At 39.7% G+C, this 27,622-nt stretch overlaps 12 non-coding genes and 1 pseudogene across 12 annotated transcripts in view; all 13 read right to left on the bottom strand.

Annotated features, from left to right (window-relative positions):
• The window catches only part of LOC134081066 (5S ribosomal RNA), a 119-nt gene extending 1 nt beyond the window's left edge, over window positions 1–118 (bottom strand). Inside the window, exon 1 of the ribosomal RNA XR_009939387.1 lies at window positions 1–118. This exon is cut by the window's left edge and continues 1 nt beyond it. This is a non-coding gene — a ribosomal RNA (5S ribosomal RNA).
• A 73-nt stretch (window positions 119–191) lies between these two features.
• Window positions 192–310, bottom strand: LOC134081111 (5S ribosomal RNA). The gene has a single exon (XR_009939429.1). It is a non-coding gene; the product is annotated as a 5S ribosomal RNA (ribosomal RNA).
• Window positions 311–383: 73 nt separating this feature from the next.
• LOC134081122 (5S ribosomal RNA) lies at window positions 384–502 on the bottom strand. Its single transcript, XR_009939440.1, has one exon. It is a non-coding gene; the product is annotated as a 5S ribosomal RNA (ribosomal RNA).
• Window positions 503–575: 73 nt separating this feature from the next.
• On the bottom strand, window positions 576–694 carry LOC134081212 (5S ribosomal RNA). Its single transcript, XR_009939515.1, has one exon. It is a non-coding gene; the product is annotated as a 5S ribosomal RNA (ribosomal RNA).
• A 73-nt stretch (window positions 695–767) lies between these two features.
• Window positions 768–886, bottom strand: LOC134081211 (5S ribosomal RNA). Its single transcript, XR_009939514.1, has one exon. It is a non-coding gene; the product is annotated as a 5S ribosomal RNA (ribosomal RNA).
• A 73-nt stretch (window positions 887–959) lies between these two features.
• LOC134081144 (5S ribosomal RNA) lies at window positions 960–1,078 on the bottom strand (annotated as a pseudogene).
• Window positions 1,079–1,151: 73 nt separating this feature from the next.
• Window positions 1,152–1,270, bottom strand: LOC134081209 (5S ribosomal RNA). The gene has a single exon (XR_009939512.1). It is a non-coding gene; the product is annotated as a 5S ribosomal RNA (ribosomal RNA).
• A 73-nt stretch (window positions 1,271–1,343) lies between these two features.
• Window positions 1,344–1,462, bottom strand: LOC134081064 (5S ribosomal RNA). Its single transcript, XR_009939385.1, has one exon. It is a non-coding gene; the product is annotated as a 5S ribosomal RNA (ribosomal RNA).
• A 73-nt stretch (window positions 1,463–1,535) lies between these two features.
• Window positions 1,536–1,654, bottom strand: LOC134081121 (5S ribosomal RNA). Its single transcript, XR_009939439.1, has one exon. It is a non-coding gene; the product is annotated as a 5S ribosomal RNA (ribosomal RNA).
• Window positions 1,655–1,727: 73 nt separating this feature from the next.
• On the bottom strand, window positions 1,728–1,846 carry LOC134081208 (5S ribosomal RNA). Its single transcript, XR_009939511.1, has one exon. It is a non-coding gene; the product is annotated as a 5S ribosomal RNA (ribosomal RNA).
• A 73-nt stretch (window positions 1,847–1,919) lies between these two features.
• On the bottom strand, window positions 1,920–2,038 carry LOC134081096 (5S ribosomal RNA). Its single transcript, XR_009939415.1, has one exon. It is a non-coding gene; the product is annotated as a 5S ribosomal RNA (ribosomal RNA).
• A 73-nt stretch (window positions 2,039–2,111) lies between these two features.
• LOC134081089 (5S ribosomal RNA) lies at window positions 2,112–2,230 on the bottom strand. The gene has a single exon (XR_009939409.1). It is a non-coding gene; the product is annotated as a 5S ribosomal RNA (ribosomal RNA).
• Window positions 2,231–2,303: 73 nt separating this feature from the next.
• On the bottom strand, window positions 2,304–2,422 carry LOC134081088 (5S ribosomal RNA). Its single transcript, XR_009939408.1, has one exon. It is a non-coding gene; the product is annotated as a 5S ribosomal RNA (ribosomal RNA).
• Between the last annotated feature and the right edge of the window lie 25,200 nt (window positions 2,423–27,622).

Here is a 27,622-nt window from a genome sequence, read left to right as displayed (position 1 = left end):
GCTTACAGCACCCGGTATTCCCAGGCGGTCTCCCATCCAAGTACTAACCGGGCCCTGCGCTGCTTAGCTTCCGAGATCAGACGAGAGCGGGCGTGCTCAGCGCGGTATGACCGTAAGCGATTAACTCCCCACTCGGACCCAGTCCTCAAGCGCAGCTGGTGCGGCTGCAAGCAGCTCAATCCAAAGCAAAACGCTTACAGCACCCGGTATTCCCAGGCGGTCTCCCATCCAAGTACTAACCGGGCCCTGCGCTGCTTAGCTTCCGAGATCAGACGAGAGTGGGCGTGCTCAGCGCGGTATGGCCGTAAGCGATTAACTCCCCACTCGGACCCAGTCCTCAAGCGCAGCTGGTGCGGCTGCAAGCAGCTCAATCCAAAGCAAAACGCTTACAGCACCCGGTATTCCCAGGCGGTCTCCCATCCAAGTGCTAACCGGGCCCTGCGCTGCTTAGCTTCCGAGATCAGACGAGAGCGGGCGTGCTCAGCGCGGTATGGCCGTAAGCGATTAACTCCCCACTCGGACCCAGTCCTCAAGCGCAGCTGGTGCGGCTGCAAGCAGCTCAATCCAAAGCAAAACGCTTACAGCACCCGGTATTCCCAGGCGGTCTCCCATCCAAGTACTAACCGGGCCCTGCGCTGCTTAGCTTCCGAGATCAGACGAGAGCGGGCGTGCTCAGCGCGGTATGGCCGTAAGCGATTAACTCACCACTCGGACCCAGTCCTCAAGCGCAGCTGGTGCGGCTGCAAGCAAGTCAATCCAAAGCAAAACGCTTACAGCACCCGGTATTCCCAGGCGGTCTCCCATCCAAGTACTAACCGGGCCCTGCGCTGCTTAGCTTCCGAGATCAGACGAGAGCGGGCGTGCTCAGCGCGGTATGGCCGTAAGCGATTAACTCCCCACTCGGACCCAGTCCTCAAGCGCAGCTGGTGCGGCTGCAAGCAGCTCAATCCAAAGCAAAACGCTTACAGCACCCGGTATTCCCAGGCGGTCTCCCATCCAAGTACTAACCGGGCCCTGCGCTGCTTAGCTTCCGAGATCAGGGGAGAGCGGGCGTGCTCAGCGCGGTATGGCCGTGAGCGATTAACTCCCCACTCGGACCCAGTCCTCAAGCGCAGCTGGTGCGGCTGCAAGCAGCTCAATCCAAAGCAAAACGCTTACAGCACCCGGTATTCCCAGGCGGTCTCCCATCCAAGTACTAACCGGGCCCTGCGCTGCTTAGCTTCCGAGATCAGACGAGAGCGGGCGTGCTCAGCGCGGTATGGCCGTAAGCGATTAACTCCCCACTCGGACCCAGTCCTCAAGCGCAGCTGGTGCGACTGCAAGCAGCTCAATCCAAAGCAAAACGCTTACAGCACCCGGGATTCCCAGGCGGTCTCCCATCCAAGTACTAACCGGGCCCTGCGCTGCTTAGCTTCCGAGATCAGACGAGAGCGGGCGTGCTCAGCGCGGTATGGCCGTAAGCGATTAACTCCCCACTCGGACCCAGTCCTCAAGCGCAGCTGGTGCGGCTGCAAGCAGCTCAATCCAAAGCAAAACGCTTACAGCACCCGGTATTCCCAGGCGGTCTCCCATCCAAGTGCTAACCGGGCCCTGCGCTGCTTAGCTTCCGAGATCAGACGAGAGCGGGCGTGCTCAGCGCGGTATGGCCGTAAGCGATTAACTCCCCACTCGGACCCAGTCCTCAAGCGCACCTGGTGCGGCTGCAAGCAGCTCAATCCAAAGCAAAACGCTTACAGCACCCGGTATTCCCAGGCGGTCTCCCATCCAAGTACTAACCGGGCCCTGCGCTGCTTAGCTTCCGAGATCAGACGAGAGCGGGCGTGCTCAGCGCGGTATGGCCGTAAGCGATTAACTCCCCACTCGGACCCAGTCCTCAAGCGCAGCTGGTGCGGCTGCAAGCAGCTCAATCCAAAGCAAAACGCTTACAGCACCCGGTATTCCCAGGCGGTCTCCCATCCAAGTACTAACCGGGCCCTGCGCGGCTTAGCTTCCGAGATCAGACGAGAGCGGGCGTGCTCAGCGCGGTATGGCCGTAAGCGATTAACTCCCCACTCGGACCCAGTCCTCAAGCGCAGCTGGTGCGGCTGCAAGCAGCTCAATCCAAAGCAAAACGCTTACAGCACCCGGTATTCCCAGGCGGTCTCCCATCCAAGTACTAACCGGGCCCTGCGCTGCTTAGCTTCCGAGATCAGACGAGAGCGGGCGTGCTCAGCGCGGTATGGCCGTGAGCGATTAACTCCCCACTCGGACCCAGTCCTCAAGCGCAGCTGGTGCGGCTGCAAGCAGCTCAATCCAAAGCAAAACGCTTACAGCACCCGGTATTCCCAGGCGGTCTCCCATCCAAGTACTAACCGGGCCCTGCGCTGCTTAGCTTCCGAGATCAGACGAGAGCGGGCGTGCTCAGCGCGGTATGGCCGTGAGCGATTAACTCCCCACTCGGACCCAGTCCTCAAGCGCAGCTGGTGCGGCTGCAAGCAGCTCAATCCAAAGCAAAACGCTTACAGCACCCGGTATTCCCAGGCGGTCTCCCTTCCAAGTACTAACCGGGCCCTGCGCTGCTTAGCTCCCGAGATCAGACGAGAGTTTTTTTTTTTTTTTTTTGTCTCTTTTATTAATAAACATTTCTCAATTTTTCCAAAACATTCACTTTTGTTTACATTCACTCATTCAATCATAAATGTACTGTAATAAATAGATGTGTTCAACATATAATAAATACATACAGTAGTCATTTGAAAAGAATTAAACAGGCAAAAATAATAAGAACATTTCGGTAAAACTATTTTAAGGCCATCCCATGTAATATGGATAAAAGAGTTTTTTGAAGCAAACATTTGGTTAAAGGCATCCAGATCGTAATTAAAAAGAAAATAGGTATACAGTGTATCTAAAACTTTCTTAAAATTAACCTCAAACAATTTGCATATGTCCAATTTTCTTTTCTTTTCTTTTGCCACCGCCCTCCTGACCCACACTGCATGTCTAGCCACTGATAAAACTATGTTCACTGCCTGGTTCTTTCTTTTTCTCGCTTTATTTGGGATCCCAAATAAAAACATAATTTCCCAGTTAGCCAACACATTTTCTTTTTCTTCACCAAAGTCAATAACCATCTTTTGAATCTTTTCCACAAAACAAGTCAAGTCATCACAATAAAAAAACATATGCTTTAAACCCTCTCTTTCTTTCCCACACACTTTACATTTGTCATCAGTTGCTAAACCCATTTTGAATAGCCTCATTTCATTAAAAATGCAATTATGTGCTAAAAGAAAGTCAAAGTTTTCTAGAAGTGGACATTTAAAAGCCATTCTTATGTTTTCCCATATGTTTTTTGTATCTATATCTGGATAGAGGGTTTTCCAATAGTTATTCGCTCTTGGATGTATAAAAGCTTTTTCTCTAAAACATGAATAGAACTGTCTTAATGTACCCCACTCCAAATTGTTCTGACTGTTTTTAAAACTAATTGTCCTTTTCTCTGTTTCACTCGGCACTTTATTCTCTATTGTTTTCAACCACCTCTCTGGGATAACACCTTTTATTTTTTCCAATTCTTTTTTTATTTTTTCCACTTCATAATGCTCGTCGGCTCTCTTCAACTCATCTATAAAACCCTGGAATGGTAGAAGCCCTGGTTTTATCTCATAAAAAAGATCTCTGATTGTTGTAAAACCTGCTTCAAACCAGCTCCTAAAATAAAACTCCCGATTTCCAATCATCAAATTTGGATTTAAAAACAATGGTTGATATAAAAATTGCTCCCTCCCATCTACCTCTATTTTAACATGCTCTAAAAAATCCCCCCAGGCCCTTAAAACTTCTCTATAAAAGTCTGGGATGCCGACTGTCATATATTCTTTTGTTTTCATTAAAAAGACTGAAGGTCCCATCTTGAAAATGCTGTCAATAAAATACATCATTGTTTTGGCCCACTCTTTACTCTCTGCCCCCATAAAATTCTTCACTGCTTTAACTCTGAGGGCCTTCAGTCTGATAAAAGGGTCAAGCAATCCCAGACCACCCTCCTCCACCCTTCCAATCAGAGTCTCATAGCTGATCTTAGATGGCTTACCATTCCAAATAAAATCTAAAACCATGGTTTTAAAAACCTTTAAAACTGGGAATGGCAGGCTGACTGAGCCGAGGACGTACCAGATTTTTGACAAAAACAGGGTATTAATTACCAAAATTTTTCCCTTAAGAGTCAGATTCCTCCTCTTCCAAAAAGCCAATTTTCCTTTCATATTCCCGATTATCTCCTCCCACATTTGATCTGTTGTTAATCTTTCATTTGTCCCTACTCTGACCCCCAAAATTTTCTAACTATCTCTAACTTCCTGGAAGGGCAACGTCCTCAGGAGCACACTATCCTCTCCAATCCTCATGTACTCCGTCTTGCCCACATTCATTAAGGCACCAGAACCTTTGCAGTAAATCTTTAAAACCTCCATTGCTCTAACAATACTTTCTTCATCTTTTAAAATCAAAGTTGTATTGTTACAACCGGCCTACTAGGCTATGTAACCAGAGAGGGAAGACCACGCGGAATTTGCCAAAAGAATACATGTATTTATTTAAGGTAAAGTATTTACAACGTAGGTTAAGTAAAGTCAGTATAAGTGTAGGATTGGGAAAAGAAAGTGTATGCAGTGTGCTAGATGAGGTGTCGTGCATAAAGAAAGTAAACGCCAAAAAGGTGCGGGAGAGGAGGAGAAGCGGCGGCCTCCACATCCAGGTCTACGCAGATCTTAAAGGCCATCCAGGAAGTAATCAATCACAGACATCACGTGCGCCAATCCATGCCACACCTGTGCTTGGCTCACCTGTAAGGAAACGCAATAGACAGGAGACAAGCAAGCCACTAGGAGGAGCCCTGCAGACCCGTAACAGTATCATCTGCATATTGATATATTTTCACTTCTTTAAAATCTTTAAGGTCTACATTTATTCCTCTTATTCCACTGTCAGCACTGATTGCTAGGCCTAAAGGCTCTGCAACTAAACTGTATAAAAGTGCTGACAGTGGACAACCTTGTCTGATCGACCTTGTTAAAAAAACAAAGTCTGTTAAAAAACCATTACATTTTACACAACTCATGGCATCTGAGTAGAGACATCTCAGACATTTGATAAAACTTTCCCCAAAATCAATTTTTTCTAAAATGGCAAATAAAAAGTCATGTTCCACTCTGTCAAATGCTTTTTCCAAATCAATACTTATGATGAATCCACTGCGCTTCTCCTTTTCTAAAAACCAAATCTTGTCTCTTACACTATTGACATTGTCTGAGATGTCTCTACCCAGTACTGCATATGTCTGATTGGTTTCAATGATTGCGGGCAAGACCCTCTTCACAGTTTAAAAGGCTTATTGGTCTAAAATTCCTAAGGTCTTCTTTGTCTCCTTTCCTTTTGTAAATTATTTTTATCACCCCTTTTTTCATAGAAGGACTTAGGCTACCATCTTTCCAGCACTCTTCATAAACCTGTGTTAAAATGGGTGTTAAAACACATTTAAAACACTTGTAAAATTCACACGGTAAACCATCTAAGCCAGGACTTCTACCATTCTTCATTTCAGTTATTGCATTTTCTATTTCATTTATAGTTATACTTTTGTCACACATTTCTCTATCATCATCACTCACTTTTCTTTGAATATTGTTTAATAAAAACTCTTTTGCTTCTTCCTCTATTCCTTGTTTTTTAAAAAGAACTTCATAAAAACTGTGAATTTCTTTTAGAATCATTACAGTGCATGAAAATGCACTGTACTGTTATTCCAAGTCTTCTTATTATTATAGTGCATGAAAATGCACTATACTGTTCTTCCAAAGTATTCTTATTACAGTGCATGAAAATGCACTGTACTGTTCTTCCTAGGCTTTTTACAGTGCATGAAAATGCACTGTACTGTTCTTCCAAGGCTTCTTCTTATTACAGTGCATGAAAATGCACTGTACTGTTCTTCCTAGGTTACTTATTATTCCAACTTCTTCTAACGCTCGCAATTCAGCTTGAACCGTTTAACGTAGAAACTTGATTCAAACGTTGCTACGTAGGTCTTACTAAGGAGACCTGTGCAATGTATTTTTCAACTTTGTAACTTTTATACTTTTTAAACTATAAATTAAAAACTATTAAAAATTTCCCCATAGACTTAACATTGCTCATTATGACATCATGGCAGCAATTAGAATGTTACGCCAGGTGGCCAGTCCAGGTGCAGCAGCTCTCTCTCTCTCTCAGACTTTAAACAAACACTGGCTCTCTTGAGACTACATTTTCTGTTCCCCTGTATCAACTGTATCAACATAAGTCTTCCTAATTCCATCCAACTTTCTATCCATTCATCTTCTTCAAACCATTTACTCATCCACCCATTCTAAACAGTCTGCCTATCAACATCAATTAGACGATCTACATTCAACTTTTAAACAATCTACTCTGTCTCAGGCTCTCTTAAGACTAGCCAGTTAAATTGATTACACCTGTATCTGTATCCACTACTCTCAGTAGAGAGCTGTGTCTCTCCATTCTACAAGAATATAAGGCACATTCCATCCAACTTTCTATCCATTCATCTTCTTCAGACCATTCACTAATCCACCCATTAAACTGTCTATCAACATCCATTAAACTCTCTGTCTATCAACATTAATTAGACTATCTACATTCAACTTTTAAATTATTTACTCTGTCTCAGGCTTTAAGCCTACACTCTGGCTCTCTTAAGACTAGCCAGTTAAATTGATTACACCTGTATCAACTGTCAGTTTCTCTGGCTTTAAGCATACAATCTCTCTGAAGACTATATCCTGTTAACTGTTTCCTCTGTCCACAACTGTTTCAAAATAAAAGTCCTCACTGCAATAATACACTATTAAATCATTTAACCATTGAAACTACTCAACTATTTAACTGTTCAACCATTCCAACTGTCAGTTATCATCAACTATGCCTCCAGTCAACTACATGAAACCTCCATGTACCTAGCAACCAACATAGCAACCATTAAAATTAAGCGTTTATGACCGTTTCCATAGCAACCAACATGATTATACTGCAGTAACTTCTTGTTTCCTGATAGTGGCCACCATGGATACCCTAGCAACAAATGTTTCAAAATAAAAGTCCTCACTAGCAAGTTATCTAGTTAGCATGGTTAGCATTGTTAGCATAGCTAGCATTTTTAGCATAACTGCAAAAAATCATCAACTAAGTTAGCTAATCAACCTGGTTAGCATTGTTAGCATAGTTAGCATTGTTAGCATAGTTAGCATTTTTAGCACAACTGCTAAAATGATGAGCTAAGTTAGCTAATCAACGTGGTTAGCATTGTTAACATAGTTAGCAATGTTAACATAGTTAGCAATGTTAGCATTTTTAGCATTACTGTTAGAAATCATCAGCTAAGTTAACTTATCAACCTGGTAAGCATTGTTAGCATAGTTAACATTTTAGAATACCTGTTAGAAATTATTAGTTAAGTTAGAACAGGAATGTTTAAGCTTTAAAATGTCTACCTTAACACTATCAACTCTCTTTAAACTATGCAACCACCATGTTTACCCTAGCTACACCTTAGTAGCCATATCTACATTTTTTTGCATTTTCATGCACTGGTAATTCCTTGGAATTGCATTTCTAGTTATTATTATTCCGCTGATCAAATTCATTTTTTCTATTCAGCTTGAACCGTTTAACTTAGAAACTTCATTCAAACGTCGCAACGTAGGTCTTAAATAGGGGAAGGCTGCTATGTATTTTTCAACTTTGTAACTTTTATACTTTTTAAACTATAAATTAAAAACTATTACAAATTTCCCCATAGACTTAACATTGGCCTCTATGACATCACAATCGGATCATTTAGCAATTAGAATCTTATGCCAGGTGGCCAGCCCCACCTGCAGCAGCCCTCTCTCTCTCACACCTTGTCCTAACCGAACGCGATGCGAGCGAACATTAGCGATAAAATCCATTTAATTCCATTGTTTTCAATTGGAGTGTCCAGACTGAAGCGACGCGAGCAGCGCGACGTTTTTAAGAGAACTTTTGTCGGACGCCCCGTTTCTATTTTCTTTTTGTCGCTCGCATTGCTCTACTATTCTGAATGAGAAATATGGAATCCCGTGACGCAACACAATGGCATATTTAACGGATCCAGTGTAGACAGACAATATTGACTGACAGTCGCTCGCTTGGATCCGGTTAGGACACGGTGTCAGGCTTTAAGCATACAATCTCTCTGTGAAGACTACATATCCTGTTAACTGTTTCCTCTTTCCACAACTGTTTCAAAATAAAAGTCCTCACTGCAATAATACACTATTAAATCATTTAACCATTGAAACTACTCAACTATTTAACTGTTCAACCATTCCAACTGTCAGTTATCATCAACTATGCCTCCAGTCAACTACATGAGACCTCCATGCACCTAGCAACCATCATAGCAACCATCAAAATTAAGCATTTATGACCGTTTCCATAGCAACCAACATGATTTTACTACACTAACTTCTTTATTCCTGATAGTGGCAGCCATGGATACCCCATCAACAAATGTTTCAAAATAAAAGTCCTCAGTACCAAGTTAGCTAGTTAGCATGGTTAGCATAGTTAACATTGTTAGCATAGTTAGCATTTTTAACATAACTGCTAAAAATGATTAGCTAAGTTAGCTAATCAACCTGGTTAGCATTGTTAGCATAGTTAACATTGTTAGCATTGTTAGCATTTTTAACATAACTGCTAAAAATGATTAGCTAAGTTAGCTAATCAACGTGGTTAGCATTGTTAGCATAGTTAGCATTGTTAGCATAGTTAACATTTTTAGCATTACTGCTAGAAATCATTAGCCAAGTAAACCAATCAACCTGGTTATCATTGTTAGCATAGTTAACATTTTAGAATACCTGTTAGAAATCATTAGTTAAGTTAGAACAGGAATGTTTAAGCTTTAAAATGTCTACCTAAACACTATCAACTCTCTTTAAACTATGCAACCACCATGTTTAGCCTAGCTATACCTTAGTAGCCATATCTACATTATCTATCTATATTTTTTTTTGCATTTTCATGCACTGGTAATTCCTTGGAATTGCATTTCTAGTTACAGTGCATGAAAATGCACTGTACTGTTCTTCCTAGGCTTCAACTTCTTATTATTCTTCTTCTAACGCACGCAATTCAGCTTCAACCGCTTAACGTAGAAACTCCATTCAAACTATGTTGCGTAGGTCTTACTTACGCGATGTGTGCTTTGTATTTTTCAACTTTGTAACTTTTATACTTTTTAAACTATTAGTTAAAAACTATTACAATTTCCCCCATAGACTTAACATTGCTCATTATGACATCGCGGCAGCAATTAGAATCTTACGCCAGGTGGCTGGCCACCTGGGCACCAACTGTCAGTTTCTCTGGCTTTAAGCATACAGTCTCTTAGAAGACTACATATCCTGTTAACTGTTTCCTCTGTCCACAACTGTTTCAAAATAAAAGTCCTCACTGCAATAATACACTATTAAATCATTTAACCATTGAAACTACTCAACTATTGAACTGTTCAACCATTCCAACTGTCAGTTATCATCCACTATGCCTCCAGTGAACTACATGAAACCTCCATTTACCTAGCAACCAACATAGCAACCATTAAAATTAAGTGTTTATGACCGTTTCCATAGCAACCAACATGATTATACTGCAGTAACTTCTTGTTTCCAGATAGTGGCCACCATGGATACCCTAGCAACAAATGTTTCAAAATAAAAGTCCTCACTAGCAAGTTAGCTAGTTAGCATGGTTAGCATAGTTAGCATTGTTAGCATAGTTAGCATTTTTTAGCATAACTGCAAAAAATCATCAACTAAGTTATCAACCTGGTTAGCATTGTTAGCACATTTAGCATTGTTAGCATAGTTAGCATTTTTAGCATTACTGCTAGAAATCATCGGTTAAGTTAGCTAATCAACCTGGTTAGCATTGTTAGTAAAGTTAGCATTGCTAGCATAACTAGAAATGCAATTCCAAGGAATTACCAGTGCATGAAAATGCAAAAATAGATAGATAATGTAGATATGGTTACTAAGGTGTAGCTAGGGTAAACATGGTGGTTGCATAGTTTACAGAGAGTTGATAGTGTGAAGGTAGACAGTTTAAAGATGAAACATTCCAGTTCTAACTTAACTTATGATTTCTATTCATGTTAAAATGTTGATTAGCTAACTTAGCTAATGATTTCTAGCAGTTATGCTAAAAATGTTAATTATGCTAGCAATGCTAACTTTACTTACAAAGCTAACCAGATTGATTAGCTAACTTAACCGATGATTTCTAGCAGTAATGCTAAAAATGCTAACTATGCTAACAATGCTAAATTTGCTAACAATGCTAACCAGGTTGATTAGCTAACTTAGTTGATGATTGACTTTTATTTTGAAACATTTGTTGCTAGGGTATCCATGGTGGCCACTATCAGGAAACAAGAAGTTACTGCAGTATAATCATGTTGGTTGCTATGGAAACGGTCATAAACACTTAATTTTAATGGTTGCTATGTTTGTTGCTAGGTACATGGAGGTTTCATGTAGTTGACTGGAGGCATAGTGGATGATAACTGGCAGTTGGAATGGTTGAACAGTTCAATAGTTGAGTAGTTCAATGGTTAAATGCTTTAATAGTGTATTATTGCAGTGAGGACTTTTATTTTGAAACAGTTGTGGACAGAGGAAACAGTTTAACAGGATATGTGTAGTCTTCAGAGAGATTGTATGCAGCCCGAGAGAAACTGACAGTTGGTGCCAGGTGGCTGACCAGCTGGGGTAACATTCTAATTGCTGCCGTGATGTCATAATGAGCAATGTTAAGTCTATGGGGGGAATGGTAATAGTTTTTAACTAATAGTTTAAAAAGTATAAAAGTTACAAAGTTGAAAAATACAAAGCACACATGGCATAAGCAAGACCTACGCAACAAAGTTTGAATGAAGTTTCTACGTTAAACGGTTCAAGCTGAATTGCGTGCGTTAGAAGAAGAATAATAAGAAGTTGCGGAAGAAGACTTGGAAGAACAGTACAGTGCATTTTCATGCACTGTAATTAGCATTTTTAGCATAACTGCTAGAAATCATTAGCTAAGTTAGCTAATCAACATTTTAACATGAATAGAAATCATTAGTTAAGTTAGAACTGGAATGTTTCATCTTTAAACTGTCTACCTTCACACTATCAACTCTCTGTAAACAATGCAACCACCATGTTTACCCTAGCTACACCTTAGTAACCATATCTACATTATCTATCTATTTTTGCATTTTCATGCACTGGTAATTCCTTGGAATTGCATTTCTAGTTCTTATTATTCTTCTTCTAACGCAGCCAATTCAGCTTCAACCTCTTAACGTAGAAACACCATTCAAATTTTGTCGCGTAGGTCTTACTTACGCGATGTGGGCTTTGTATTTTTCAACTTTGTAACTTTTATACTTTTTAAACTATTAGTTAAAAACTATTACAATTTCCCCCATAGACTTAACATTGCTCATTATGACATCACGGCAGCAATTAGAATCTTACTCCAGCTGGTCAGCCACCTGGGCACCAACTGTCAGTTTCTCTCAGGCTAGAGCATACAATCTCATACAAGTGCATACAATCTCTCTGAAGACTACATATTCTGTTCCCCTGTATCCTCTGCGCACAACAGTATCAAAATAAGTCCTCCTAATTCCATCCAACTTTATATCCATTCATCTTCTTCAAACCATTCACTCATCCACCCATTCTAAACAGTCTGCCTATCAACATCAATTAGACGCTCTACATTCAACTTTTAAACAATCTACTCTGTCTCAGGCTGGCTCTCTTAAAGGGATATTCCGCCATTTTTGGAAATACGCTCATTTTCCACCTCCCCTCGAGCAAAACAATCGATATTTACCTTGTTCCCGTTCATCCAGCCATTCTGTGAGTCTGGCGATACAACTTTTAGCTTCAACCTAGCATAGATCACTGAATCGGATTAGACCATTAGCTTCTCGCCTGCTAGCTTCATGTTTAAAAGTGACTAAGATTTCTGATAATTTTCCCATTTAAAACGTGTCTCCTCTCAAGTTAGAAAGTGCAATAAGACCAACTGAAAATGAAACCTGGCGTTTTTCTAGGCTGATTTAACATGGAACTACACTCTCATCTGGCGTAATAATCAAGGCAACTTGCAAACGTACCATAGGCGCAGTGATATCGTACGCAGCATCTGAAAATAGTCCCCATAGACATCAAGCAGTAGTAGTGCCAGTAGCTGCAAGTTGCCTTGATTATTACGCCAGATGAGAATGTAGTTCCATGTCAAATCAGCCTAGAAAAACGGCAGGGTTCATTTTCAGTTGGTCTTATTGCACTTTCTAACTTGAGAGGACACACGTTTTAAATGGGAAAATTACCAGAAATATTAGTCACTTTTAAACATGAAGCTAGCAGGCGAGAAGCTAATGGTCTAATCCGATTCAATGATCTATGCTAGGCTGAAGCTAAAAGTTGTATCGCCAGACTCACAGAATGGCTGGATGAACGGGAACAAGGTAAATATCGATTGTTTTGCTCGAGGGAAGGTGGAAAATGAGCGTATTTCCGCAAATGGCGGAATATCCCTTTAAGACTAGCCAGTTAAATTGATTACACCTGTATCTGTATCCACTACTCTCAGTAGAGAGCTGTGTCTCTCCATTCTACAAGAATATAAGGCACATTCCATCCAACTTTCTATCCATTCATCTTCTTCAGACCATTCACTCATCCACCCATTAAACTGTCTATCAACATCTATTAAACAATCTGTCTATCAACATCCATTAAACTCTCTGTCTATCAACATTAATTAGACTATCTACATTCAACTTTTAAATTATTTACTCTGTCTCAGGCTTTAAGAGTACACTCTGGCTATCTTAAGACTAGCCAGTTAAATTGATTACACCTGTGTCAACTACTCTCAGAGAGCTGTATCAGAACAAGAATATAAGGCACATTCCATCCAACCTTCTATCCCATCATCATCTTCAGACCATTCACTCATCCACCCATTAAACTGTCAATCAATATCTATTAAACAATCTGCCTATCAACATCCATTAAACATTCTGTCTATCAACATTAATTAGACTATATACAACTTTTAAAGTATTTACTGTGGGTCCCTCTCAAGCAGCGTTTATATGTCCTCCCTCGCTCCTCGATCCTCAATGATCTACATAAAGAAAGATAGAAGAAGGGCTAGACTATCCCATTGTTATTGCTCCATCATTCTTTATGTAGATCAGTGAGGAGCGAGAGAGGACGCGTAAACGCTATAATATGAGAGGCACCTTCTGTCTCAGGCTTTAAGCATACAATCTCATTAAGACTACAGATCCTGTTTCACTACTTCCTCTGTCCACAACTGTTTCAAAATAAAGGTCCTCACTGCAATAATACACTATTAAATCATTTAACCACTGAAACTACTCAACTATTGAACTGTTCAACCATTCCAACTGTCAGTTATCATCCACTATGCCTCCAGTCAACTACATGAAACCTCCATGTACCTAGCAACCAACATAGCAACCATTAAAATTAAGTGTTTATGACCGTTTCCATAGCAACCAACATGATTATACTGCAGTAACTTCTTGTTTCCTGATAGTGGCCACCATGGATACCCTAGCAACAAATGTTTCAAAATAAAAGTCCTCACTAGCAAGTTAGCATGGTTAGCATAGTTAGCATTGTTAGCATTTTTAGCATAACTGCAAAAAATCATCAACTAAGTTAGCTAATCAACCTGGTTAGCATTGTTAGCAAATTTAGCATTGTTAGCATAGTTAGCATTTTTAGCATTACTGCTAGAAATCATCGGTTAAGTTAGCTAATCAACCTGGTTAGCATTTTTAGTAAAGTTAGCATTGCTAGCATAATAAGCATTTTTAGCGTAACTGCTAGAAATCATTAGCTAAGTTAGCTAATCAACATTTTAACATGAATAGAAATCATTAGTTAAGTTAGAACTGGAACGTTTCATCTTTAAACTGTCTACCTTCACACTATCAACTCTCTGTAAACTATGCAACCACCATGTTTACCCTAGCTACACCTTAGTAACCATATCTACATTATCTATCTATTTTTGCATTTTCATGCACTGGTAATTCCTTGGAATTGCATTTCTAGTTACAGTGCATGAAAATGCACTGTACTGTTCTTCCAAAGTCTTCTTATTATTACAGTGCATGAAAATGCACTGTACTGTTCTTCCTATTCTTCTTATTACAGTGCATGAAAATGCACTGTACTGTTCTTCCTAGGCTTTTTATTATTACAGTGCATGAAAATGCACTGTACTGTTCTTCCTAGGCTTCTTATTCTTCTTCTAACGCACGCAATTCAGCTTGAACCGTTTAACGTAGAAACTTCATTCAACCTTTGTTGCGTAGGTCTCGCTTATGCCATGTGTGCTTTGTATTTTTCAACTTTGTAACTTTTATACTTTTTAAACTATTAGTTAAAAACTATTACAATTTCCCCCATAGACTTAACATTGCTCATTATGACATCACGGCAGCAATTAGAATGTTACGCCAGGTGGCCAGTCCAGGTGCAGCAGCTCTCTCTCTCTCTCTCAGGCATACACTGGTCTCTTGAGACTACATTTTCTGTTCCCCTGTATCAACTGTATCAACATAAGTCTTCCTAATTCCATCCAACTTTCTATCCATTCATCTTCTTCAAACCATTCACTCATCCACCCATTCTAAACAGTCTGCCTATCAACATCAATTAGACGATCTACATTCAACTTTTAAACAATCTACTCTGTCTCAGGCTTTAAGCAAAGTAAGCAAGCTCTGTCTCTGGCTCTCTTAAGACTAGCCAGTTAAATTGATTACACCTGTATCTGTATCCACTACTCTCAGTAGAAAGCTGTGTCTCTCCACTCTACAAGAATATAAGGCACATTCCATCCAACTTTCTATCCATTCATCTTCTTCAGACCATTCACTCATCCACCCATTAAACTGTCTATCAACATCTATTAAACAATCTGCCTATCAACATCCATTAAACTCTCTGTCTATCAACATTAATTAGACTATCTACATTCAACTTTTAAATTATTTACTCTGTCTCAGGCTTTAAGCATATTACACTCTGTCACTCTTAAAACTAGCCAGTTAAATTGATTACACCTGTATCAACTACTCTCAGAGAGCTGTATCAGTGTCTCTCTTAACAAGAATATAAGGCACATTCCATCCAACCTTCTATCCATTCATCTTCTTCAGACCATTCACTCATCCACCCATTAAACTGTCAATCAATATCTATTAAACAATCTGCCTATCAACATCCATTAAACATTCTGTCTATCAACATTAATTAGACTATCTACATACAAGTATTTACTGTGGGTGCCTCTCAAGCAGCGTTTATATGTCCTCCCTCGCTCCTCGGGCCTCGATCCTCAATGATCTACATAAAGAAAGATAGAAGAAGGGCTAGACTATCCCATTGTTGCCGCTCCATCATTCTTTATGTAGATCAGTGAATTGTCAATTGTTTCCTCTGTCCACAGCTGTTTCAAACTAAAATCCTCACTGCAATAAGACTATCAAATCATTTAACCATTGAAATTACTCAACTATTGAACTGTTCGACCATTCCAACTGTCAGTTATCATCCACTATGCCTCCAGTGAACTACATGAAACCTCCATGTACCTAGCAACCAACATAGCAACCATTAAAATTAAGTGTTTATGACCGTTTCCATAGCAACCAACATGATTATACTGCAGTAACTTCTTGTTTCCTGATAGTGGCCACCATGGATACCCTAGCAACAAATGTTTCAAAATAAAAGTCCTCACTAGCAAGTTAGCTAGTTAGCATAGTTAGCATTTTTAGCATAACTGCAAAAAATCATCAACTAAGTTAGCTAATCAACCTGGTTAGCATTGTTAGCGAATTTAACATTGTTAGCATTTTTAGCATTACTACTAGAAATCATCGGTTAAGTTAGCTAATCAACCTGGTTAGCATTGTTAGTAAAGTTAGCATTGCTAGCATTATTAGCATTTTTAGCGTAACTGCTAGAAATCATTAGCTAAGTTAGCTAATCAACATTTTAACATGAATAGAAATCATTAGTTAAGTTAGAACTGGAATGTTTCATCTTTAAACTGTCTACCTTCACACTATCAACTCTCTGTAAACTATGCAACCACCATGATTACCCTAGCTACACCTTAGTAACCATATCTACATTATCTATCTATTTTTGCATTTTCATGCACTGGTAATTCCTTGGAATTGCATTTCTAGTTATTATAGTGCATGAAAATGCACTATATTGTTCTTCCTAGGTTTCTTATTATTAATCCAACTTCTTCTAACGCTCGCAATTCAGCTTGAACCGTTTAACGTAGAAACTTGATTCAAACTTTGCTACGTAGGTCTTACTAAGGAGACCTGTGCAATATATTTTTCAACTTTGTAACTTTTATACTTTTTAAACTGTAAATTAAAAACTATTAAACATTTCCCCATAGACTTAACATTGCTCATTATGACATCACGGCAGCAATTAGAATGTTACGCCAGGTGGCCAGTCCAGGTGCAGCAGCTCTCTCTCTCTCTCTCTCTCAGGCTCTTGAGACTACATTTTCTGTTCCCCTGTATCAACTGTATCAACATAAGTCTTCCTAATTCCATCCAACTTTCTATCCATTCATCTTCTTCAAACCATTCACTCATCCACCCATTCTAAACAGTCTGCCTGTCAACATCAATTAGACGCTCTACATTCAACTTTTAAACAATCTACTCTGTCTCAGGCTGGCTCTCTTAAGACTAGCCAGTTAAATTGATTACACCTGTATCTGTATCCACTACTCTCAGTAGAGAGCTGTGTCTCTCCATTCTACAAGAATATAAGGCACATTCCATCCAACATTCTATCCATTCATCTTCTTCAGACCATTCACTCATCCACCCATTAAACTGTCTATCAACATCCATTAAACAATCTGCTTATCAACATCCATTAAACTCTCTGTCTATCAACATTAATTAGACTATCTACATTCAACTTTTAAATTATTTACTCTGTCTCAGGCTTTAAGAGTACACTGGCTCTCTTAAGACTAGCCATTGATTACACCTGTGTCAACTACTCTCAGAGAGCTGTATCAGTGTCTCTCTTAACAAGAATATAAGGCACATTCCATCCAACCTTCTATCCATTCATCTTCTTCAGACCATTCACTCATCCACCCATTAAACTGTCAATCAATATCTATTAAACAATCTGCCTATCAACATCCATTAAACATTCTGTCTATCAACATCCATTAAACATTCTGTCTATCAACATTAATTAGACTATATACAACTTTTAAAGTATTTACTGTGGGTCCCTCTCAAGCAGCGTTTATATGTCCTCCCTCGCTCCTCGATCCTCAATGATCTACATAAAGAAAGATAGAAGAAGGGCTAGACTATCCCATTGTTGCCGCTCCATCATTCTTTATGTAGATCAGTGAGGAGCGAGAGAGGACGCGTTAACGCTATATATGAGAGGCACCTTCTGTCTCAGGCTTTAAGCATACAATCTCATTAAGACTACAGATCCTGTTTCACTACTTCCTCTGTCCACAACTGTTTCAAAATAAAGGTCCTCACTGCAATAATACACTATTAAATCATTTAACCACTGAAACTACTCAACTATTGAACTGTTCAACCATTCTAACTGTCAGTTATCATCCACTATGCCTCCAGTCGACTACATGAAACCTCCATGTACCTAGCAACCAACATAGCAACTATTAAAATTAAGTGTTTATGACCGTTTCCATAGCAACCAACATGATTATACTGCAGTAACTTCTTGTTTCCTGATAGTGGCCACCATGGATACCCTAGCAACAAATGTTTCAAAATAAAAGTCCTCACTAGCAAGTTAACTAGTTAGCATGGTTAGCATAGTTAGCATTGTTAGCATAGTTAGCATTTTTAGCATAACTGCAAAAAATCATCAACTAAGTTAGCTAATCAACCTGGTTAGCATTGTTAGCAAATTTAGCATTGTTAGCATTGTTAGCATAGTTAGCATTTTTAGCATTACTGCTAGAAATCATCGGTTAAGTTAGCTAATCAACCTGGTTAGCATTGTTAGTAAAGTTAGCATTGCTAGCATAATAAGCATTTTTAACGTAACTGCTAGAAATCATTAGCTAAGTTAGCTAATCAACATTTTAACATGAATAGAAATCATTAGTTAAGTTAGAACTGGAACGTTTCATCTTTAAACTGTCTACCTTCACACTATCAACTCTCTGTAAACTATGCAACCACCATGTTTACCCTAGCTACACCTTAGTAACCATATCTACATTATCTATCTATTTTTGCCTTTTCATGCACTGGTAATTCCTTGGAATTGCATTTCTAGTTCCACTTCTTCTTCTAACGCACGCAATTGAGCTTGAACCATTTAACGTAGAAACTTCATTCAAACTTTGTTACGTAGGTCTTACTTAGGACAGGTGTGCTATGACTTTTCAACTTTGTCACTTTTATACTTTTTGAACTATTAGATAAAAACTATTAACAATTTCCCCATAGACTTAACATTGCTCATTATGACATCACGGCAGCAATTAGAATGTTACCCCAGCTGGTCAGCCACCTGGGCACCAACTGTCAGTTTCTCTCAGGCTCCTCTCTGAAGACTACATATTCTGTTCCCCTGTATCCTCTGCGCACAACAGTATCAAAATAAGTCCTCCTAATTCCATCCAACTTTATATCCATTCATCTTCTTCAAACCATTCACTCATCCACCCATTCTAAACAGTCTGCCTATCAACAACATCAATTAGACGCTCTACATTGAACTTTTAAACAATCTACTCTGTCTCAGGCTGGCTCTCTTAAGACTAGCCAGTTAAATTGATTACACCTGTATCTGTATCCACTACTCTCAGTAGAGAGCTGTGTCTCTCCATTCTACAAGAATATAAGGCACATTCCATCCAACATTCTATCCATTCATCTTCTTCAGACCATTCACTCATCCACCCATTAAACTGTCTATCAACATCTATTAAACAATCTGTCTATCAACATCCATTAAACTCTCTGTCTATCAACATTAATTAGACTATCTACATTCAACTTTTAAATTATTTACTCTGTCTCAGGCTTTAAGAGTACTCTGGCTCTCTTAAGACTAGCCAGTTAAATTGATTACACCTGTGTCAACTACTCTCAGAGAGCTGTATCAGTGTCTCTCTTAACAAGAATATAAGGCACATTCCATCCAACCTTCTATCCATTCATCTTCTTCAGACCATTCACTCATCCACCCATTAAACTGTCAATCAATATCTATTAAACAATCTGCCTATCAACATCCATTAAACATTCTATCTATCAACATTAATTAGACTATCTACATACAACTTTTAAAGTATTTACTGTGGGTCCCTCTCAAGCAGCGTTTATATGTCCTCCCTCGCTCCTCGATCCTCAATGATCTACATAAAGAAAGATAGAAGAAGGGCTAGACTATCCCATTGTTGCCGCTCCATCATTCTTTATGTAGATCAGTGAGGAGCGAGAGAGGACGCGTAAACGCTATGAGAGGCACCTTCTGTCTCAGGCTTTAAGCATACAATCTCATTAAGACTACAAATCCTGTTTCACCACTTCCTCTGTCCACAACTGTTTCAAAATAAAGGTCCTCACTGCAATAATACACTATTAAATCATTTAACCATTGAAACTACTCAACTATTGAACTGTTCAACCATTCCAACTGTCAGTTATCATCCACTATGCCTCCAGTCAACTACATGAAAACTCCATGTACCTACAGTGGGTACGGGTTGAGAATGCACCTTCTCCCGCGGGACTCCCGAAGAGATCCCGCAGGCCGTCAAGCCGATTTTTTTCGAGCCTAAGGCAATGTACCCAAACAACCACCAGGTGGCAGAAAGTTTCATCCCGCATTTCAAAATGATGAAGACCGCATATCCGTCAATAGTCGACTCCTTAATCTCATTTAATCATTACAATGAAGGTGATGACTGGCGAAATTATTCAAACAACGTTTCAATGAACCATTGTTGAAATGAATGAAAATGGTTGTAGAAAATCGCCTACAGCCTAACGCCGACACAGCTGATTCTTTGATTGATTCTAAGCTGTTTTGATGTAGGGGATGGGTAAACTGGCGCGCTACAAACATGCTACCAATCAAATGTAATATTAGTAGGACTAGCCTACTTAGACACTTTAGTCATAGGCAACGTTGCCATGTTAATTTGGGCTAGAAGTGCTTGCTTGTGGTGGCGCTCCTGTCCGCTGCTTCTCCCGAATTGTGTGGCAAATTTGTCAGCAATCAGCTTAAATGTCAAATCATATTTATTTCTCTTTGTCGCCATGGCATTGGGGGAAACGCGGAGAAACGAGATGGTCAGTCCTCGTATTTTTTCTTCGCGTTTCGTTATAAGAAATATATAAGTAATAGTTAGTCTTCTTCCGTATTGAACAGATAGGCTACGGGACGCTCTTTGTTCCGTATTTTAAGGAACTACTCAATGCACACACACTACAATGAAAAACACACAAAGAAATCACTAAACATATAGCCTACAACCTAATGACACTTTAATGCAGCGTTTCTCAAACTATGGGCCGCGAAACGTGGAGACTGCTGCTGGTCCGCGAGACATGGGGTGAAATTAGGTCCGGTGATCTGATAATTTGCTGCGCAATTGACCAAGCAACCGCGGACCGACAGAAAAAGAAAGCAAACGTTGCGGCGGAAATGCTTCCTAATTTTATGTGTTTAAACATAGAGACATACAATTAGGTGTGTCTGTTATTATGATAATTTTCGAGCATAACTGCTTGTCCATAGCTCAGTGACAGGTGTTAATAGCCTTGCCATAAGCACTGCTGCAGGTGCTTCTTTTATTATGCGGTTAGAGCATATAAGCGCTTACTCATATAGACTATAACTCAGGGACAGGTGCAAAACCACCAACTGGGATGGATCGAAGGGCAAGCAAGCACTGCCACACAACGTGAAGGCCTTTGTGTTGTCAACACTAAAGTTTCCTACGATGGGGAGAAGTGGCCGCAAGGACTGCATCGATAAGATCAACGAATACAGTAATGTTTTACAACCCAGCTGGTATCCGCTGTTCATTCCGACATATCCCCACTCGGCGGTAGGTCTAGGCCTATTTAACTTTTGTTTTTCAAACAACGTGCCATTCCGACATGAGGTCATTAATAGGCTATTAATGTCATAACTATTAGGCTATCATTAGGCTTACTATGCATGGCTGTAGGCAGCTATGAGGCCACTGAGATCTGGACCTCATCGGTTTTGTGAAAGCCGATTGGAAATACTTAAGTTTAGAGCGAACGTTTCAACTATGTTTGCCATGGTAGACAAAAACACTCAAATAAAACAATAGCCTAAAAAATAACTGCATGCGTAATGGACACGGCTCTATATCCTAAATAATTTTCGAGGTTCGCCATTTGGTAATATGACCTATCCTTACTGACAATAATTTAGATTGAGCACAACTAAAGTTGCACGAAGGCAAAATACAGTCCTAAAAGCCTATTCTATATAGCCTGGCCAATATTGTAGATGTGCAAAAGCAGCATTTGCGTGCGTGCTTGCCGGTGAGGTGTAGCCTACAAAAATGAGCATAACATCTGATTATTAAAGTATGGCTATAGGATATAGGCTAGAGAAGAGTTGGTTTAAAAGTCAAGTGTAGTAAAAAAGTTTGTGCACATCCCCGGTCAAGGTGCAGAACAAGAGTAGGCTAAATCATAAAAAAATGGAAAAAGGTTCGCACACTTGAAATCCTTCTTTTATAGGATATAGGCTAGAGAAGAGTTGGTTTAAAATTCAAGTGTAGTAAAAAAGTTTGTGCACATCCCCGGTCAAGGTGCAGAACAAGAGTAGGCTAAATCATAAAAAAAAATGGAAAAAGGTTCGCACACTTGAAATCCTGCTTTTTTGATTTGATTTGGTCTTCTTCAGATTAAAATTCAAGTACGTGCGCTATTTAACCCCTCGAGACCGACTGCAGTCTGCTGACACAGCCAGACGACTCTCCCAACCCATTCATTCGTTTTGGCCGATATAATCCATTCATTCGTTTTGTGCGTAGGCCTATATAGATTCCTGCATGCTGCATTACCGTGACCCTTAGCCTACCTTGTGGATGATTTTTTCTCATTGGAATACAGCAGGACAGAATGCCTTTTATCTAACAAACGCAAAAGCTGAGATTGTTGGAAGGACTAGGCTACTCAACAAACTTGTTTTTCGTTTCTGGGAGATCTCGTTATCGTTTTGGATTGTCGGATTTTTATACTTATTGTTTGGACTTATGGACAATGAACTTTGAGGGGTGGTTGTTAGTGCTTTACAAAGCTTTGTGTTAATAAGTGTCGGTCCTCCTATCCTTCAGCTCACTGCGCGATGCAGTTGCGCATAGTGGCCACGAAGTCATTAACTGTTTACGACACAATACATGATATTTGTGTTTTTCGTTTCTTAGATTTAATGCATGTTTGACATGTAAACAGGCCTTCAGTCCGTTAACTTAAGGCCTTCTTTTGCATGGGGTTGCTCGCATCCGCCCGTAACCTAGACTATTATGTGCGTAGTGGCTGCATACTCTTATAATAAGAGGCAAATTGTTACAGGACAACTTAAACTGACTTCCCCAATGCTTCCCCGCAGCACATTACATTTTAATATAGGCTAATATAGGATGAACAAAGTCTATGCTATATTAAATCCAGTAGCCTAATAATTCTATGTGCCACGTCCGATTTCGCAAGTGATGTAGTAGGCTACGTTTAGACATCGACAAACGTCTGTGAGACTACCCATTTCATGAAGAGCAATTGTCTTGTGCGATCATTCCCCCTCCCCCACACTTGTCTAACCAGTTCACTAGACATTATAGCCTACCTGTATGCGGCATTGGACGATTGCCTCCCTCCCCCCTCTCTCTCGACAGACACTTCCTGACACTAGGGCTCGGGATCATGACATCAGAACTTCGCGGGCACAGCCACATTGGCAGCTTCACTCCTTAGTTTACTATGGATTACTATGGATTTACTCCCGCCTTTTAGTGTGTTCCTGTTACTTAGTTTTTGCCTTCTTGGTAGTATGTTGCTGTGTAGTGGGGTGTAACAGTGCAACCCACGATCGCAAGAGGAAAAGAATAAATCGCTACTATTTCTGCTTCTTGTCTTGTGCATCTGAATGAATGGATATTACGTTCAGTGCGCTACCAAATGGCGGCGATATTCCTAGAATGCAAGGCGTGTGCCCGAGCCCTATTATGTAAATGTAAAAATGTGTGTGTGTGTGTGTGTGTGTGTGTGTGTGTGTGTGTGTGTGTGTGTGTGTGTGTGTGTGTGTGTGTGTGCGCTGAACCACGAATTCACATAGCCTATTAACTTTTCTTTTCAGCAGACATCGCAATCATAAAAAAATCGCAAAACTTTTTAATAAAATAATGCCTCTTGTCTTAATGGGTTCCGGAGGTTCGTAGAGTAAGTTTTGAACCCCGGTCGCTGACGTATGATTACGATGCCTCAACCATTTACGCCACAGTTCGAGTGTCAATTTCTTCGCACTTAGCCAAGAAATATAAAGGATTCAGTCAGTCGAGTTCATTTAGCCTATTCGCGGCATGCACTTGAAACGCCGATCAAAAGTTCTGACATGTTAAACTGACGTTAGTCATTAATTAACCACATGATAAAATGCTGTTATATTGACGCACAGTAGCCCACGGTAGTCTATGTCTATCTCTGAATCAACATGAACATGCATAACGAGATCCATATATTCTAAGTTGCTAGAAACTTCTTTTGCGGAGCTAGGCCTACTAGTCGATGGTTACAATGAATCACCCTCACTGCCCTATCGCATATCTGACCATCCATTGTTATAATGTTACAAAATGCGCGATCTTCTCCAATCATGTAGCCTACGGTTATAAGTAAAGTGACATGATAGGCATGTAGGCATATTAAAGATATTTCTGTTAAATACGTTTTATTTTCAGTTGTCAAAAGTGGTGGGGACAAAATCTGTGATAAAGTGCTGGGTAAGCTACCCAGCGTCGCCGGTTAAAATGAACATGCCTCCGTTTTAAAATAGCCTATAGGCCTACACATTTCTAAGTATTCCTAACATAAATGTAGCCTAAATGTCCATCTTGTCCATCTCTTTCGTCTTCGCCTTGACAATAATAGCCTATTCACGGAAATGCGGTCTTGTAACCGTAATGAATTAATGAATTAATCTAAGGTTGCCTATATCGAGTCTTTCAGGTTGAATTGAAGGCTTCTAAAACCATTTTCATTAATTTCAACAATGGTTTATTGAAACGTCGTTTGATTATAATTTCGCCAGTCATCACCTTCATTTTAATGATTAGCCTAAATGAGACGGATTAAATGAGACGGATATGCGGAGCATTTCTCTCCCTCTCCATTGACCAAAACGTTGCTCTGGCATCTCTGCTGGACTGACTGAGTTATAGGCTACGTCGAGTGAGAGAGCCAGCTGTGAGGTACGCTGTAAAACATTCGAAAACTCTGAAACTGCAATCTGACATGCCGAGCGTGATGTCTCTTTTCTCCGCTTGTCACCAGCGCGGTGTCTTCGGGTTTTTCCGTGTTTTCCGGTATGAGCCGAACCTTCCTTTTATTAAGGCGGTCTTATGTTGCCCCCTTGCGGTTGCAGTTTTAATTAAAGTCCCGATGCTTCGGGAGTCCCGATGTGCGGGAAAGAAAGGAGCATTCTCAACCCGTACCATCTGTAGCAACCAACATAGCAACCATTAAAATTAAGTGTTTATGACCGTTTCCATAGCAACCAACATGATTATACTGCAGTAACTTCTCGTTTCCTGATAGTGGCCACCATGGATACCCTAGCAACAAATGTTTCGAAATAAAAGTCCTCACTAGCAAGTTAGCATGGTTAGCATTGTTAGCATAGTTAGCATTTTTAGCATAATTGCAAAAAATCATCAACTAAGTTAGCTAATCAACCTGGTTAGCATTGTTAGCATTTTTAGCATAATTGCAAAAAATCATCAACTAAGTTAGCTAATCAACCTGGTTAGCATTGTTAGCAAATTTAGCATTGTTAGCATAGTTAGCATTTTTAGCATTACTGCTAGAAATCATCGGTTAAGTTAGCTAATCAACCTGGTTAGCATTGTTAGTAAAGTTAGCATTGCTAGCATAATAAGCATTTTTAGCGTAACTGCTAGAAATCATTAGCTAAGTTAGCTAATCAACATTTTAACATGAATAGAAATCATTAGTTAAGTTAGAACTGGAACGTTTCATCTTTAAACTGTCTACCTTCACACTATCAACTCTCTGTAAACTATGCAACCACCATGTTTACCCTAGCTACACCTTAGTAACCATATCTACATTATCTATCTATTTTTGCATTTTCATGCACTGGTAATTCCTTGGAATTGCATTTCTAGTTCCACTTCTTCTTCTAACGCACGCAATTGAGCTTGAACCATTTAACGTAGAAACTTCATTCAAACTTTGCTACGTAGGTCTTACTTAGGACAGGTGTGCTATGACTTTTCAACTTTGTCACTTTTATACTTTTTGAACTATTAGATAAAAACTATTAACAATTTCCCCATAGACTTAACATTGCTCATTATGACATCACGGCAGCAATTAGAATGTTACCCCAGCTGGTCAGCCACCTGGGCACCAACTGTCAGTTTCTCTCAGGCTCCTCTCTGAAGACTACATTCTGTTCCCCTGTATCCTCTGCGCACAACAGTATCAAAATAAGTCCTCCTAATTCCATCCAACTTTATATCCATTCATCTTCTTCAAACCATTCACTCATCCACCCATTCTAAACAGTCTGCCTATCAACAACATCAATTAGATGCTCTACATTGAACTTTTAAACAATCTACTCTGTCTCAGGCTGGCTCTCTTAAGACTAGCCAGTTCAATTGATTACACCTGTATCTGTATCCACTACTCTCAGTAGAGAGCTGTGTCTCTCCATTCTACAAGAATATAAGGGACATTCCATCTAACATTCTATCCATTCATCTTCTTCAGACCATTCACTCATCCACCCATTAAACTGTCTATCAACATCTATTAAACAATCTGTCTATCAACATCCATTAAACTCTCTGTCTATCAACATTAATTAGACTATCTACATTCAACTTTTAAATTATTTACTCTGTCTCAGGCTTTAAGAGTACACTATGGCTCTCTTAAGACTAGCCAGTTAAATTGATTACACCTGTATCAAATACTCTCAGAGAGCTGTATCAGTGTCTCTCTTAACAAAAATATAAGGCACATTCCATCCAACCTTCTATCCATTCATCTTCTTCAGACCATTCACTCATCCACCCATTAAACTGTCAATCAATATCTATTTAACAATCTGCCTATCAACATCCATTAAACATTCTGTCTATCAACATTAATTAGACTATCTACATACAACTTTTAAAGTATTTACTGTGGGTCCCTCTCAAGCAGCGTTTATATGTCCTCCCTCGCTCCTCGATCCTCAATGATCTACATAAAGAGAGATAGAAGAAGGGCTAGACTATCCCATTGTTGCCGCTCCATCATTCTTTATGTAGATCAGTGAGGAGCGAGAGAGGACGCGTAAACGCTATATGAGAGGCACCTTCTGTCTCAGGCTTTAAGCATACAATCTCATTAAGACTACAGATCCTGTTTCACTACTTCCTCTGTCCACAACTGTTTCAAAATAAAGGTCCTCACTGCAATAATACACTATTAAATCATTTAACCACTGAAACTACTCAACTATTGAACTGTTCAACCATTCCAACTGTCAGTTATCATCCACTATGCCTCCAGTCAACTACATGAAACCTCCATGTACCTAGCAACCAACATAGCAACCATTAAAATTAAGTGTTTATGACCGTTTCCATAGCAACCAACATGATTATACTGCAGTAACTTCTTGTTTCCTGATAGTGGCCACCATGGATACCCTAGCAACAAATGTTTCAAAATAAAAGTCCTCACTAGCAAATTAGCTAGTTAGCATGGTTAGCATAGTTAACATTGTTAACATAGTTAGCATTTTTAGCATAACTGCAAAAAATCATCAACTAAGTTAGCTAATCAACCTGGTTAGCATTGTTAGCAAATTTAGCATTGTTAGCATAGTTAGCATTTTTAGCATTACTGCTAGAAATCATTGGTTAAGTTAGCTAATCAACCTGGTAAGCATTGTTAGTAAAGTTAGCATTGCTAGCATAATTAGCATTTTTAGCGTAACTGCTAGAAATCATTAGCTAAGTTAGCTAATTAACATTTTAACATGAATAGAAATCAGTAGCTAAGTTAGAACTGGAACGTTTCATCTTTAAACTGTCTACCTTCACACTATCAACTCTCTGTAAACTATGCAACCACCATGTTTACCCTAGCTACATCTTAGTAACCATA

This window comes from Sardina pilchardus, chromosome 5 (assembly GCF_963854185.1).
Source record: "Sardina pilchardus chromosome 5, fSarPil1.1, whole genome shotgun sequence".
In the NCBI taxonomy this organism is placed as follows: domain Eukaryota; kingdom Metazoa; phylum Chordata; class Actinopteri; order Clupeiformes; family Clupeidae; genus Sardina; species Sardina pilchardus.
Note: the sequence above shows the minus strand (reverse complement) of the source record. Positions and strands in the feature narration are given on the sequence as shown.